Here is a 16,796-nt window from a genome sequence, read left to right on the forward strand (position 1 = left end):
AAGTTTACTTTTATTCATTTCCAATACTCGCTAGTAACTTGAAATTAACTAAAAATGTAGGTTGGATGACAATGCAAGAACAGTCAGTAAAAAAAGCTTATATTTTTTCAACAAATTCTTATATTCGCATGTATGGTGTGTGTCGCAGGGTTCGGGCAGCACGGGCAGCGCGGGCTCGTTCGGCGGCGAGCTGTCGAGCGACATCGGCGCAGCCATCTCGTCGCCCGCCTCGCCCGCGCTCGCACTCGAGTTTGAGCCGCCTCGCGCCTCGCCGCCCGCGCTGCTGCAGCCCGCCGCCTCAGACACCGACCTGCCGCACTATAACAAGGTTACCCCCCGCCCCCCTCCACCCGAAAAGACACCGCGGCGAGGGGCATCCCCGACCTTTGCAGAGGAAGAAACATCAACTCTCCCGCTATCCATCAGTAACACTTGTCACGGGGAGGGCGATATTTTTGTATTTTTTTTTCTGACAGCAATCTTTCCATTCGCATTTTTTACCAAATGCTTTATTCACTAGGTTTTTACTGGAGTTTATTTTCAAAATCGCGTTTTTCCTAATTTTAATCTATTCAGAAACATAGAAGTAGGAGCTCCACGTGAGCGGAGCTCCGTCGACACTGTGTTTGTGTCGATTCAATTTGAGATTAAAAAAAACGCTACTGGTCTGTTTCTTAATCCGAGATACTAAAATGACGTTTCATGTGTTACCTGTTTTTGCGTCTCATAAATAGTGATGTACCGCAACCGGTTATCACCGAAAGATTTTGTAGGGTCCTATGTTATATGTATAAAATATTAAGATATGAACGGATCCATGACGTACTAACATGTAGGGCACTTAGGACATTCTAGAAAAGGTAAAATGGGTCTAATAAAAGTGCGAATGCGAATGTGTTTATGCATTACATAGTATAATAGGTCAATAAAGCGTGTCTATTGGTTTACCAATAGACACGATTCTCGCTTCGCGCAGTTTTAGTGGAAACATAAATGACAATGTGCACGCTGCTCGTAAAGCCAGCGGCAGCGTTTGTTATAATTGAAGACCGAATGGCCAAGTCATTAATGAACCTGACTACGAAGCTTGAGGTCCCGGGTTCGATTCCCGGCCGGGGCAGATATTTTGAATAATAAGAATGTTTGTTCTCGGGTCTTGGATGTTTAGTATGTATCTATATAAGTATGTTTATCCGTTGCCTAGTATCCATAGTACAAGCTTTACTTAGTTTGGGACTCAATTGGTGTCAAGTGTCCCATGATTATTTATTTATTAATTATTTATAAATATAAATATAAATGTATGACAAATTGCATGTTCTGATATTATTAAAGTTATGTTTTATTTGAGGAGCTCGCCCGTTACACCTGATGGGAGTGTACAGTTACAGTATATCTTTCGTTCCGTGTGTCCAGTGTGGCGGTCGCTTGGGCGCGGGCGCGGGCGGCGAGGGGGGAGGGGGGCGAGGGCCTCCCTGCGGGCGGCGGCGGCGCGGCGTTCGGCGGCGCGCTGTTCGCGGAGGGCGAGTCCCGCCTGTACGCGCACAGCCCGCACAAGGAACACTACCACTACCGGGACCAGCCGACAGGTACCACTACCACTACGACGCACCATCTACTATATAACAACATATCATTTAAACTGCAAACCTAGAATGCGATACAAAAATACGTACCGACTCAGACCGGCAAGTGCTCAGTCAGTTAGTAAAGGCTGACCAGGAATATAAAAAACCTGACGCGAGGGCAGAACTTCTATAATATTGGTTTTATATTGCAACATTCTTTACACTTACTATACGATACCTGCCAGTTATATTGACAACGGTGTCGGTGATGTTATTTAAATAAATATTTTGTAATCCCTCTTGACTTATTCTATGAAACATACTTTTATACGTTGTGAATTAGTTTCCTTCCAAGGCTATGTATAAAAAAAATTTATACTGTTCGTATGTCAGAAGCAAGCTTGAATACGCATCACAAATTTGGAATCCTTGTTATCAAACGTATATTGACAGGATCGAGCGAGTGCAGAAAAAGTTTATAAAGTTTATAAAGTTTCTTTGTTTTAAGTTAAAGGTGCCGTACAAATCTTCAGATTACTATACCTTATGTAAGAAGCATCATCTTATTCCGTTGCACAAACGACGTGAGATAGCGGACATAGTCTATGCCCTCAGTATTACTAGTGGTAAGGTTGATTGCCCCGATTTGTTGTCTTGTATATCCTTCAACACCCCTAATAGATCTAAAAGATACCATCCACCCATTTCACTCAAGTTTAGTGCGAGCAAATACAGGAAAAATAGTTTTTTGAGGCGAGCTTGTCGTAGTCTGAACGATGTGGCGGAGGAACTAGATATTGATATATTCAATTGCAATCTCTATACGGTGAGGCGGCGATTGGCGGAGAGGTGGTTTGATGGAGCATAGGTACCGTAATATGTAGCTACTACTGCTTAATTCATTTAATATTTGTTGTTTGGTGAATGAGTTTTTGATATTCTGTTTTTATCCATGTTTGCGTGGTGCATGTTTGCGATTTTGCGCGTAGGTAAGTTTTACTTGTTTTAAATTTGTGTCTACTTGTGAGATCCTATAATTGGCTTTATTGATACTATAAAATAAGTTTACTCTGTAAATTAAAGCTGTTGGTTCTCCGAAAATAAATAAATAAATAAATAAATAATCTTCGGCATTTTAACGCAGAAAAACACAAAATAACACTTTAAAATACCACGTTAAACTTTGTCAGCAATAGACAGATATTATGACATTTGAATTTAGTGTTACCAGTGCAAGAAATTAGTTCTATTGGTTTTCCGCAATATGGCGAGGTTTTTTAAAATTCTGGTCAGCCCTTATCACTGATTAGAAAGTTCCGGCTCGCTGGTCTGTGTATCTGATGGTGAATCCATATTTTGTTCGTTTCTTGTATAAAAGAAAGGAATAGGTAGGTGTGTGGCTGGCCTGCGCGCTCGTAATAGAATATTTGCCCATTTTTTATTTATTTTATAAATCAAAGCTTGTCAACGTGTGTTATCGAACGGACAAAAAACGGTTGAATTGCATATACATAAGAAAAAAAAACAACAAACACGTAAACCATTGAGTCAAGCATCTAGCAAACATTGCAACGGTCTTGGACTGGCCTGTTGCAGTCTCGAATCCTCTTCGGGTGTCATTTTTTCCACTTGATTTGGCTTCATCGTGCGCAAAGGAACATTTACAGATTTATTGTGATAAATTGCAACTTACCTTACGTCAATTATGCTATATTCCAATAACTGTTAGACATTTTAGAGTAGGTATTTGAGACGGTAAAAAATTGTACAGTTATCTTGATGATAAACGCGAAAACATTTTTTTAAATATTTATCTCAGCTACCTACCTTGAAATATGTGCAGGTCTCAGTGGCTTGGCGTCATACGAGTAACAACTCGATTCCCACCGGGTTACCTAAATTTTTACTTGAAGACATACACTACTTCCAAGAAGTCGCATCCGAAGACGTACACACCTAAAACTGCTTCTCCCGTGCGGATTGCCTAACGAAAGTGTTGAGGCCACGCCACTGAAGTCTGTCTGTATGAACCGTTTGGATTTACTATCATTGAGCACAAATGGAAACTCGACAGCTCGAAATTACACGTTCAAGCAGAAAAAATGCCAATTAGAAATACAACAAGGAAAACTGTCTCCATTTATGGAATTTACATAGACTCGGAAAATATACAATTTGTATAGAAATATGGTTCTAAATATAATTATTTCAGCACACATATACATTTTGACAAAATTCATGTTGTACTGTGTTAATTTCGGTCTGATTTCAAAATAGTCAACTTATCGCACCTCTATTGCGACAACGACGTAAATGTAAATCATTAAGTATTTTTTTGAAAAAATGGCATTTACGTCGTTGTTGCAATATAAGTGCGTTATTTGGACGATTTTATATTTGTACTGAATGACAGTAAATCAGTGTTGGATAGTGTTGTGATTGTGATTGTGAGTGTCGCGGTGTTCGCAGGCAACAGCAACAGCCTGGGGGACAGTCCGCGGCTGGACCACCTGCAGCACCACCCCTCCATGTACCCAACCAATTACAACAGGTGAGTGACTCCTGTTCAACTGCCCACCTGTCCCACAACAGTCAAACTTCAGGAAATATTCATTAGTAACTTGTTATGCACTCAGTGAAGCTTACAGATGGTCAATTCATATTTCCTGAAGTGCTACAGATCGACAAAAATTGTTAACTTGCTCATAGAAAAAAGTGATAATTATATGGATTCACAGCACTTTGTGACGTTTGTGGTCCCTGTGGGCCAGGCCCGCGGCGAATGTGCGCGGTCCGATTGCATCAATGTGATTTGTCGCGACAGTAAGCGCTGTAAATTTATCTTACCTTCGGCTTATATGCGTCCCGCTACTGGGCATAGGGGCTCCTTTCAGAATCAGAAGGCTCCAAAACTGTAATAAAATAAAATAAAAACATTGAAAATGATTTTGTTCCCCTTTGATATTACGATATCGCGTCGTGATCGTGCTACAACACGCCATCGTTTTACGATGCGACGTCGTGTCGTGGAAATCTACAAAGCATTGCACCGTTATTTTCCACCGAAGATAGCACGTATTAACCTATTTGTAAGAGCAAGGGCTCTTGCTCTTATAGTTCAGCTCGTGATGCGCCTGTGAGTAATATTCGGGTCCGCCCGTGGCGATGACGCTCGCATTGTAAGCATGTGTTGCGCAGGTCGACGCCGGAGGGCGGCGGGGGCGGCGGGGGCGGTGGCGGGGGCGGCGGCGAGGGCGGGTTCTCTCCGCACGCGCCCGCCTTCCGGCCGCCCGAGCACGCGCCGCACACGCCGCACGCCGTGCGCGCACAAGGTCAGTACACTACACGCACCGACATCACACCCGACGACGACCGTAGTTCCCAAGCAGGCCCAGGCAGGACTGGAAACTTTATACACACCTACCTTTTTGAGTGACAAATGAAAACGTTTGTTGTGGTTTGTTAGTCTAACATCTGGTAGCATGTTGTACGGTTGTGTTGCCCTGAAGATGAGCTCTGGTTGAGTTCGAAACGCGTCCGTGTAGTATGGAGGTGGAGGAACTGCATGAACACGCATATTTTGCATAAACTTAGCTATCATAAGGTCGCGGGTGAGCAAAGAAATTCTTTTAGTTCATTTATACACACCGTTGCATTTCTTTGGAAGTTTGTGCAAGTCCTCATGATGATTCTACATATTTACGATGTGAAGTATCTACATATTTTTTTAATATTTTTTTATTTATATAAAACTAAAATTCAATCAAAATAAATCAATATAACTAAAAGAAATATAATTATGTAGTAATGCATGTAAATTAAAAGGAACCAAGTGAAAAATTGTTTCCACTGTTGCTATTTAATTTCCTCGCAATCGAAGTGAAAAGCGAAGTGTAAAATTCGAGCATTAAACCCTTTTTCCCCTCGACGTGTCTATCAACCCTCGCCGTACAGGCTCGGGTGGCTATATGACCGTCTTTGGTAAAAGTGCTCGTTTTATGCTCTTATTGTATAATCTACTATTAATGTTGTAGAGGCTGAGCTCTTCCACCTTCATGCTTGAGTGTCGACTGCTTGCATTTTCACTACCGTTGGACGTGTACTTATTTATAAATAGTCGAGGTCAAAAAATATATCTTTATACCTAAGTACTACCACTAATACTAATACCACGTCTGTCTTTTCGTATTTTATTTTGAATTTATAATGACTATGATACTCGTGTATTCCAGGCTCCCCGGGCGAATACAGTACGGGCAAGAAATCCCAAGACGTCGCGTCGAAATCCCTGTCGGGGCTGGAGTCGCTCGTGGACCAGATCCCGTCGATCGCGGAGGGCCCGAGCGGCGGCGGCGGCGGCGGCGGGGGGCGGCGGCGGGGGCGGCGGCGCGGGGGCGAGGCGGTGGCGCCGCCCGCGCTGCCGGAGTACGCGCCGGCGCTGTACCCGGCGTACGGCTACGGCTCGCCGGCGTACGGCGGCGGGGGGGCTCGCCCGCCGCGCAGGCGCCCGCGCCCCCCACCACCATGCCCTCGCTGTACGCGTACGGCTCGCCCGCCTACGCCAACAACGGGTAACTGCATCATACTATATCATACGTACTTGATGATGCGATGATTTCGGTTGAATAGGGTTATAGTTTTCACACGATCCCAAGTCCGAAAGAGAAACTTCACACGATCTAACTTATTTTTTTAACTTCATCATCATTATATTTAAGAGCCTAGCTCTTGTGGGTGCAGTAATCGCCATTCTGTACGCCTCTCTGCCAATGCTCTGAGCTCCTGATACGACATTACATTGACCTTCTCTTTGGCTTGATCCATAAACGCACGTCTCGGTCTTCCCCTGCCTCTCCTGCCCTCTATTATTATTTTTTATAAAGTAATAAAAGTTACGTCGCTTGTTTGCAAAGTAACGTAGTCAAGTCATACAATATTAAAATATTTAATTAGGGAGACAGAAACAAAACCCTCAGGGTTTACCCTTCCTTTCGTCGTCCAACTGTTAAAATGCCTCAAATCTTTGTAATAATTTGTGTGGTAATAGTGGTGATGGTGGTTCAGGTACGGAGCGCCGTTCGTGGGGTACGGCGGCGGCTGGGGCGGGCAGCTGATGCGGCCCACGCCGGGCTACCTGTCCGAGTGGCAGTACGGGTACGCGCCGGGGGTCGCGGGGGTCGCGGGGGTCGCGGGCGCGGGGCTGGCCGGCTCGTACGCGCACGCGCCGTACAACGCGCCCTACTACAACGGGTACGCGCCGCCGCCCGCGCACCACCAACAGGTAACTGCTACTGACACATACGGTATCTTCTGCTCGCAGACTCACTAATAGTCTCCATTTCACTTAGGAGTCCCAAATAAACTCTGTCTGTGCGAAGACACTTGAGTGAACATTAAAAATGTAACTATAACAACTGTTCATGTCCATCGGCCCATGTTCCAGAAAAATACATTTTATAGTACTATCTTACCTAATACCTGCGGAAGGTGACAGACTGACAGACGACACACAGCCCAAACAACCGTATCTACTAACTTGCAATTCATACAATACATTCAAATATTTTATTTGCATAAACAAGGGTATAAATTGTTCTTACATATGTGGACACTACGTTTTCGGGTGCCTATCTGTTTCACAACTACCTTTACAATGCACGTGCTCGGAAAGTGCCTCTTGACGTGGGTCAACATATCCATAGAAAATTAGTGATTCCTGCACGCATCCACAAGTGTGCCGTAAAGTTGTATGGATTTTACTTACCGCACTTGTGCGGTAAAGTAACTTTTTAAATTGCCAAATTATGTCCAAGCTATTGTTAAAAAAATAAGTCTAAAGAGTCGTTATAGTTAGGCTTTGAACAAATAAGAAAACGTTTGATGCAACCAACTGAATATTTACTGATAAGATAATACAGATTAATCGCGACAGAAAAGAGAACGTTAATTATTTTTTTTCATGTATACTCGTATTTTAATTCCGTCTAAAGTTATGAAAAAAAAGGAAATCAATTCTTGAGTCCAATTCGGACCGTGCGACGTCAAGCGCGCGCACTCGAAAGTTAACCAATGAGCTTCCAGTGCGCGCGCACGACGTAGCACGAACCAATCATGGTTACCCGTTCGCGCCTGTCATGAAACCCCGCCAAAGTAATGTCCATAAGTTCAGTCCGGTGCATTAATTTTTGATGAGTAAATTAAAATGAAGAGTTTAAATGATGAATTGACTCTGACTTTACGCCGCCTTATGTCCTTCACGAAGTACATATTGTCAGTGACAAACTCAACGCTGAACAAAATACGTGAACTATAATATACATAACTAAGTTAATAAACATCTTAAATTGATAGAATAATCTACTTCTACACACATGGATATTATAACATCGACCGGTATGTCTTATTATTTATTTGCTTTTATCTATTAGAATTAGTGAACCAATTTTGATTAATTTACAGTTCCAAAGCTAAAAAATCTCGGATTTACGGTAACTTTTTGTTAACAGCTGGTAGATTAGATACATAATACATATACTTGATGATAATTAACTATTACACGGATTTACTCACGGGTTGCACTGATATTTAGCATTATAGGAGCGTGCAGGAGATAAGGACTAGCCAATATAAGTGTGGAAAATGTCAAGCAAAAAGGGCTAATAATTAATCATAAAAAATCACGATACTAAAACAAAGTCTCCTTTACCTATCATTAGTAGCTGTAGCTGTTCTAATCTTCTGAGTCAATGATCGTTATGAAAGTTGGTTTAATAAAGTGTATATGTTAACGATTTTGGTTTGGCGTGCATGGCGGTATGTAGGTATATCTACTGGCTGCTACTGTAGTAAAAGGAGTATGGCAAGTAAATGATGTAGTCACTGCCTCGATTTTTTTCCTCGCTCAATGCATTGTAAAACGTTGTATGATATACGTGTCAAAAGTAGGAAATTCCCAACTCGTGCCGGCTCAAACACTCGCTTCGCTCGTGTTTCAAGTTCTCCGCCACTCGTTGGGAATTGCCTACTTTCCGCACTTGTATCATAAATAACTATTGTGTCTGTGTGTTTGTTCTGGTGTAGTCTATCGGTAGAATGTTTAATAAGTCTGCTTTTATATTATGAATCTCTCTGTATGAATTAGTTACGTTGGATACTATATTGCGCCAGCATAGGGCATGAAAAGGTATTATAAAACTGTTTTTATGTCTAAGCAAGCAAGTTATGCCAATTTATTGAATGTACATACTAAAAATGAATGAGAAAGCCTGTCAGCTTGTCAGTCTGTCCGTATTGTCCATTGAAGAGCATTTTTGACTGCATTCCAGTCCCCCTCGCTGCACTATCCGGCCACTCAGTAGTCACCCTTCGTTCTGTTGTCGCAAAGTACGCTCTTGTTTTGTTTGCAAACCCGACGAGGTATGTATAGTATGAACTAAAGTCGACTCGGATAGAACTTGTGGATAATGTAAACAAACCTTTTTGTTGATGTCTTTTCCTGGAATTATCGCATTATTTCCTTATAAAACTGTTAATTACATGTCATCTTCATCATAAAGATCGTAATGTAATATTACTGAAATCTGGACGTTTATTTCAAATTCAAAATATTTTTACAGTTCATATTTATGACATGACTTTTCATTAACAGATTTGTCTCGTTTCAATTCTGTGTCGTCTGTTCCAAATTTTATTATAATAAATTATAATAAAAAAGCCATTGTAAACTTTCAAGGTTTTAACATTAAACTTTTTAACTCTGTTTACATCGTGCTCGAGCATTTTATTATATGATAAAAGAGGCTTTTAACAACAAATTTTAATTCCTGAATTAGTTTTCGCATCACTAGTCAGTTCATCAAATCATACTTTATTATCAATATGGTGGATTGTTTATATTGTCCATAAATTTTATCCGAGAAATTGTAACAAATATATGGTGGTAGTACGGCTCCTCATGGAAAAAAGCTTTATTTTTCAAATATGTAATTGAATTAAAATACTGTATTATCCTCATGAATGGTGCAAACGAAAACTAATCGAATATTAGTTTAATAATTTGACTAAAATGTCTTTTGACCCTTTGTACCAATTGCCAGTTTGTATTTGTGTGTGCCACACAGAACGGTCACTTAAAAAGAAGCGATCTCTAACCAGTAGTGTTTCAGTAAATGACAAATTATTAGTTGTACAGATATTTAAGGCTGTATGTTTAACGCGCTGACGTTTGCGGTCGCATTCAACATCTCTTTCTACCCTCGTCTTATGCCGTGTGGCAGAAAGAAGTGGTGAAAACGATTGTGATTACAAGTGTGTTAGACCAGGGTTTCTCAGTTATGGCTCCACTTACCCCTGTTTAAGTTTTTAGATGACAGCGAACCCCTTCCCCTCAAAGAAAATAATAAAATTGGCTGTTGAAAGAATTGTAAGTTTTTTTTTATAACGTTTTAAATTTTCGTGATTTTTACTCATAGTCAAAATTCTACAAACGGGACTTATCACGCTAGAACAAACGAGTAATATTTACCTCTACGTTTCGACCACATTACAGTGGCCGTGGTCACGAGTAGACTGAAGTGTGGGGGTGTCAAGTCTGCCTAGCAGCGCGAGTCCTTCGAACTACCCGCACTTGATCACTAATAGTGCCGGCACTCGTATCACGAACTACCGCACGTCGAGGTAAATATTCCTCGTGTGTTTTAGCGTGATATTACCCGTTTGTAGTATTTTGACTATAATTTTTTTTTATTTCAATCATCATCAATATCATCATAATGTAATATATTATTTATTTCAATAAAACTTAACAAATACAGGTATAAACATCTTGCCAGTCTTGGAGCCACATTACGTAAATCTTGTCGCGAACCCCCTACTGTCGAATGGCCGCGTACCCCACTTTGAGAAACCCTGTGTTAAACATCAAGGCCTCTAGTAATCGCGGTTTGATTACCTATATGTATATCCGTTGTGCGTGGCATACACCGCCGGTTGGTTGTCGCATGCGGGGTTCATTTAGAAAACCAATGGCCAAGCGTACGTTCGCGTGACTTTAATTCATGAGCCACCATGGAACCTTTTCAAAGGAAAAGTCATTACGATTTTCCTTATAAGTTAATGAGATGTCACTATGACGTTTACTGTGAATGCCATGGTGCCATGGTGGCTCATGAATGAAAGTCCTTGACCATACTATTACCTATATGCTGGGTGAGCCGGGAGACGTGAGCAGGACCAACCCTACACCATCCATCAGTAATTGATAGTGGATCGTTCGCAATCATGTTAAAGTAAACCCTTTTCACTCTTTTACTTGCAGAGTGACTGTATTTAGTACATAATTTAATAGTTTTTGTTTACAAACCAATATTTAAAAACCCAATAACGATAATCTTACTAATATTGGTGTAGGTAGCTCTAACTGAATCCGAGGTTGGTCCTTTTCACGTCTTCCGGGTCACCCTGTATTTAATAAAACTTTTTAAAAGTCTCTGTCAATTCTGTTTGTGCCAATTGCAAAATTGCCATCTACGGAATGAAATAACTGAGAAACGTATATCCAGGATATTTCGACTGGTTAGATGATTTCCCCCAAATTGTTATTTCCTAGTAGCAAAATTTCCATTCGCGTTTTTGCCCAATATGCTTTTTTACTGAAACTTACTTTCACAGTAGCGTCTTTTCCCAATGAGAATCGCCACAGACACAGTGTCGACGGGGTACGCTCATTTGTGTAGTTTTGGCCCTTCGGGCCGATGCAAACTTAACATAACCTAAACCTACCTATGTTTCTGTGTCGATTCTGATTGGGAAAAAACGTTAGTGTGAAAATGAGCTTCAGTAAAAAAGCATATTGGGGAAAACGCGAATGGAAATTTTGCTACTAGGAAATAACGATTTTGGGGAAATGATTTTTCAACCCTCCCAGTAATTGGCATTAGCGGTCATAAGTGACTATTGGGACTACTGGGATCTTGTCTCACTCGTCCGCAGTGCGAACAAAGGAGTGCGCATAACTGGGAACATCCCACGCTTACTTGTGATCGCTGGTGAGAGGGTGCGTGGTGCGTGGTGCGGGGTGCGGGGTGTGTACGTACAGTGTACAAGGTGCGTGTGTGTGTGTGTTGCAGGCGCACTACCTGTCGCCGCCGGCGCTGATGGAGCTGCACAAGGGCGGCGAGGCGGGCGGCGCGCCGGTCCCGGTCCCGTCGGTGCCGGCCGTGCCCTCGGTGCCCTCCGTCGGCTTCGGCGGCTTCTGCTAGTGCCGCGGCCGCCCCGAGACGCACTTTATTTGTAAATATTGTATGTTTTTGTCCATCACATTTTTGTAAACTTAGATAGACATCACGATTTTGTTTTAAGAGAGCGTCGGGCGGCGGCGCGGCGGGGGTCCTCGGAGTCTTGCCAGTGAAGCGTTTCGTGTTCTAGTCACTTACTAATTCGTGTCGGCTAGTCAAATTTTATTTTGGAAAATTGAACCGCGCCGCCGCCCCCGCGCTCCGCAGGCTGCGCCGCAGTCCCGAACGGCCTATGAGATGCATAAACTATACTTTTTTTTGTTTAGTTCGCGTCGCGTTCGCCGGCGATATTTATAAAGCTATTTTAGCATTTTTATATACACGACGAAGCGAAACGAGTCGGACCTCGCGCCGCGGGGTCGCGGAGACGCGGGGATGACTGATTTACGATATTGTTATTTTAATTTTTACTTGTGAAGGATCGAGGAAATCATGGACGATAACGTCACGCGCGAGATCGATTTTTATACCGTTCTTAGAATATGCTTGGAGAAAGTTTTTGTAAATGTAGTAGTATCGGTCAGTCGGGCCCCGGGTGCCGGGCGCCGCGTGCCGGAGCCGGCGCTTACGTTTTGGTAAGCGCGCCCCGGACACGCCGCGCGCGCGAGGCGGCCGCCGCGCGACGCCCGGAATAAACTCTTGTACAAAATTCTTATCTTAGTGAAATCGAAGTCTTTTCTTTGCACAAACGATTTAAGTCTTAAGTATAAGGTAAAAACGAAATAACATACGTAAGAAAGACATATACGTTAATGATAGGTTACCGGGAAGAAGTTATAGTGGCGCCTCGCGGTCGGCGCGGCGCCACCCGCGGCTGTATTCGTTCATTCGTCAAAAGGGAATTATTGTTTTTAAAATGAAATCAACAGGGTATTTAAGATCGCTTAAGGTTTATTATTTTATATTTATTATTATTTGGTGCGCACGTTAGTGTTACTCTGCCATGTTGTTTGTTTGTTCTCGAATAGTCGCCGCTCCAGGCGGCGGCCATCGTATCGATGGATATCGTTTATACACGATTTATATTGTAACTTTATGCCATACATCATTTGAGTACATTTTACCATGAGGCGGGAGAGCCGCGTCCCTCCCGCCACCGGCGTCCGGCAGCGGGCGCCGGCGGCCGGCGGGACCCGGCGGGCTCCGTTCGTTCGCGAGACGCCTTTGTACATAAGAAGTGCTTTATTACGCTTTTTTGATATTATAATTTTAATGCGTTACTTTTATATTGCTTTTGTACAATAACACTGTTGTCGCGCGGCGCCGCCCCCGTACCATAACTTACCATAGATTAAAGGCCAGTCGGCGCGAAACGGCACGTCGCAGTCTAGGTGGAACATGCACAAAACTATGCGTCTACAGATTATCGTCCAGGTTGTGATATCGCGTATGTTTGTGCACGTTATGTATGTTTTTTGTGATGACTGCATCGACGCTCAGCGCGGCCCGAGAGGCTGTCCTGCCGCGGACATCTGCCGACTCCCACGCGGCTGACTGTCCGTAGCTTATCGACGTGTTAAATTAATGTCTGCGGCAGAGCATACGCCACTTTAAACATTACCGCCGTTTGCTATTTTGATGCAAGTCTATAAAATATAAATGTAAAAGCTGTTGTAGTATGCCTTTTTGGTAGCAGGCAGGCATCTTTTAAAATTAGTTTTGTATGAACGATGCGTGCATCCGGCGGTAGTGTCTGCGGTGGCGTGAGGGAGGCCAGTATTGTAGCGGGTGCTAGAGCTGCGGGGCCGGCCGCCTAGTGTACGTAAGTAGCGAGTGGAAGTTTGAGCTTCGACGTGTAAAGAGGAACGAGCCGGGCGTAGTGTAGCGTAAGTCTCCGTCAACGAGTTAGTGCGCTATGTGTACAGTGTGTATATTTTTGTAAAATTCAATCTTGAACTTGTGGCAATATATTATAAAAAAAAAAACTTAAAAAAGTAATCTTTAATATTAATACTTAGTACAATTGTTATACATTGGTTCGGAGGCGAGTCCCGGAGGGGGGCGGGTGCGCCCGCGCCCGCGCCCGCTCGTGCCAAACGAACAAGCAATAACGCGACTGCTCCCGATAGCAATAAGGCGACTGAACGCTGCGTTGCGTTTCCAAATTGTCCCTCGATAATCTCTTTGGTACTAGTCGAATCGCAGTGACCGTCAAGTGTAGGCCATAACGCATCTCGCTTCGCTGTGACGCGCTGGCCGCGCCCGCTCGTCCGCCCGCTCGCCCGCCCGAGCGTGCGCGAACAACTATAACGCACAGAAAGACATCGCATATGCGCGCTACACCGAGAATCTCGAATAAACATAAAAATTAAGAATTTGAACCCATATTGGTGTATCAAAACAATATATGTATGGTAACATGATTAGTATCATTGATTACTATAACATTATTCCACTTTGACACTCGACAATTCTCGACATTCATCGAGAGAGATCGGAAGTATAATGACACGAGATACATTGCTCATCAGTACTGTAGATCAGTTGGGGTTGTGTAACTATAGGTATAACAACATTTGATATAATTTCAAAGGATAGGAGCTTCACAGAACTTTTTTATAAAATAAACCTAACCTAACCCAAAGTACATCAAATCAAATTAATATCAATAGAAATAAGTTTGGTCAAAGATAAATTGCTATAAATTTATGTTGCATCACTGACTTTTTGGAGTGTCGTTTGTTTTCAGATTTTTATAACTTTGAGAGTTCGATTCTATTTGAATATTTAGAATATTAAAGTTTCTACTGAAGTTTAGGTATTATTAATTAAATTTTAATATTTTGTGAGTAAATTAAAATTAGGGGGTTCTGTGAGTAAATTTAGGTCTTAGACTGTATGTGAAAACACGAATCTTTAGTATTAAAACCGGAACGTCCCGAGTGTCAAAGTGGAAGTAATCGTAGTGAGCAGAAAGAAGATGAGAAGACAAGACAGCAAGAGTACATGGACGGAATGGTCACGTATCTCTATCAACGACTTTAATTTTTCCTACAATACGATTGCCTTAACAAAATAAGTGAGTCGAGTCCATAAAATAGTGAGCAAAATTTTGATCAAAAATATCTGAACACGACTCTATTGTTAACTGTAATAGTTCTAAGCGTGTTCAGATATTTTTCATCAAGTTTTTGCTCACAAGTTTATGAACTCGACTGTACCAGACAGTATTGGTTGGTTAAGAAGTTTTTTTGCTTATTTTGTATAACATATTATCGATTTGAATCTCTTAATGACGCGTAGACCGCAGCAATAAATATTAAGCTAATACATATAATGTAGTTAGGCAATTGTTTAGAGTTGACTCTAAAATTCTGTGCGTTATATTTGTACATGAGGGTTGGTCTGACCATTTGGTTAGTGTAGCGTCTGCGCCGGCGACGGGCGGCGCGGGCGCGGCGCGGCAGAGCTTAGTAGGTATAAGTTACCGACGCCGGGCGGTGGCCTGGCGCGGGTTCGATTCTAGCTCAATTTTATTGATACTTAATTATGGTAACGTTTATTGTATTTGCTTGTTATTCACCGTTATATTATGACATGTACTGTACACTTGTACAGGACCTCTCTGTGCACTTTACCAACTAACGAAGTGGCGCACATGCCGCGACTCTTTTATTTGTTATTCTTTATTTATCCTTCTAGTTTGAGCTGCGTGCGGCCAAACTGAGACTGACAAACCTGAAGCAATTCCCTTGTCTCCCTAGGTGTCTGCCCTGCCTTACTGAATTTGTTCTAAATTAATAGTAGGGCAGATACTCGTCGGCAGACAGCTCTGGATACACCCAGCGTTATTTGTGCAGCGTACAGTGCATAGAGATGTCCTATTATTCTCGACAAGGCTGATATCAGGTACTTTCCAGTTGTTGCATAGATCTGTTAAATCATAAAACTATACAACTAAGAAATGGTCCCTATGGTTATGAAGGACAAATGGTAAGCATCTCATATCCAGCTGGTTCCGAACGAAACCCATTCGGAATATTTCAAGACCTAACTGCCGTGTTGTGGATTGGTATGTTTAGTAGTAATTCTGTTACGTCGGCTGCGGCCGACTCTTTAGTACTCGTTTATCTCGCATTTCTGTCGGTGCTTGTGTTGACCGGGCGCGCCGTCCGCCGGCCGCCGGCGCCGGACGCCGGACGCCGGACGCCGCGACGCGAGGCACGCTCGCCGCACTGCCTACCTGCGCCATAATCTACTCGAATAACTAGGAATATTAGCCAGTGATTTTGTTGTATTGTGTAAGGTTGCGCTAGACGTGTTTTACTTACTGTACTTAAGTTAGTGTTCCTTGTATACTTTATACACTTATTTATTAATAATGGTCGTAATAAGATGGTGCTACATCGTTCGCGTGGGTTTCGCTTCACCTCTGCCGGTTTGAGTTGTCGCGTCCGGCGTCCGGCGGCGCGGCCTGTCCGTTGCATTAGTTGCGGTACTTTGTCAATTACAAGACTTGGTTTGGTCTCGTAGGAGCGTTAGTTGGTGGCGGCTCGGTCGCGTCTGCCGCATGCCGCATCGCCTCGCTAGCGGTAACACTGGAGTTGATACGTTTGTACAGTTTTAACGATACTTCTCGTAGTGAACTAAGCAAGAAATATTTTTAGTATAATAAGATCTAATCGAATTACATTTTAGTGTATCATATTATAAAGTACTCGAGGTCGTTTTTTCAAAATTACTTTTAACTTTGTATGGTCCTTCGTGAGTTTAATTTAAATAAAATATTAATGTCTCATCTGAAACTGACTCCGTGGAATTTAAATTAGAAATTAAACTGAAAGAATTTTAAATAATGTAATACAACATTAATAAGGTTAAGTAATGTATTATAAATAGATATAAGGTAAAAAGTTATTAACATTGTATGGAAAAATTGTGACAAAATTATAGTCATTTGTAATATTAATTGTTGTTTTCATTCTTACCTCAA

General features: G+C 42.3%; 1 pseudogene; it reads left to right on the forward strand.

Moving 5' to 3' along the window:
* The window catches only part of LOC141438588 (uncharacterized), a 96,760-nt pseudogene extending 79,988 nt beyond the window's left edge, over positions 1-16,772 (forward strand).
* Positions 16,773-16,796: the final 24 nt, after the last annotated feature.

This window comes from Choristoneura fumiferana, chromosome 19, assembly GCF_025370935.1.
Source record: "Choristoneura fumiferana chromosome 19, NRCan_CFum_1, whole genome shotgun sequence".
In the NCBI taxonomy this organism is placed as follows: Eukaryota; Metazoa; Arthropoda; class Insecta; order Lepidoptera; family Tortricidae; genus Choristoneura; species Choristoneura fumiferana.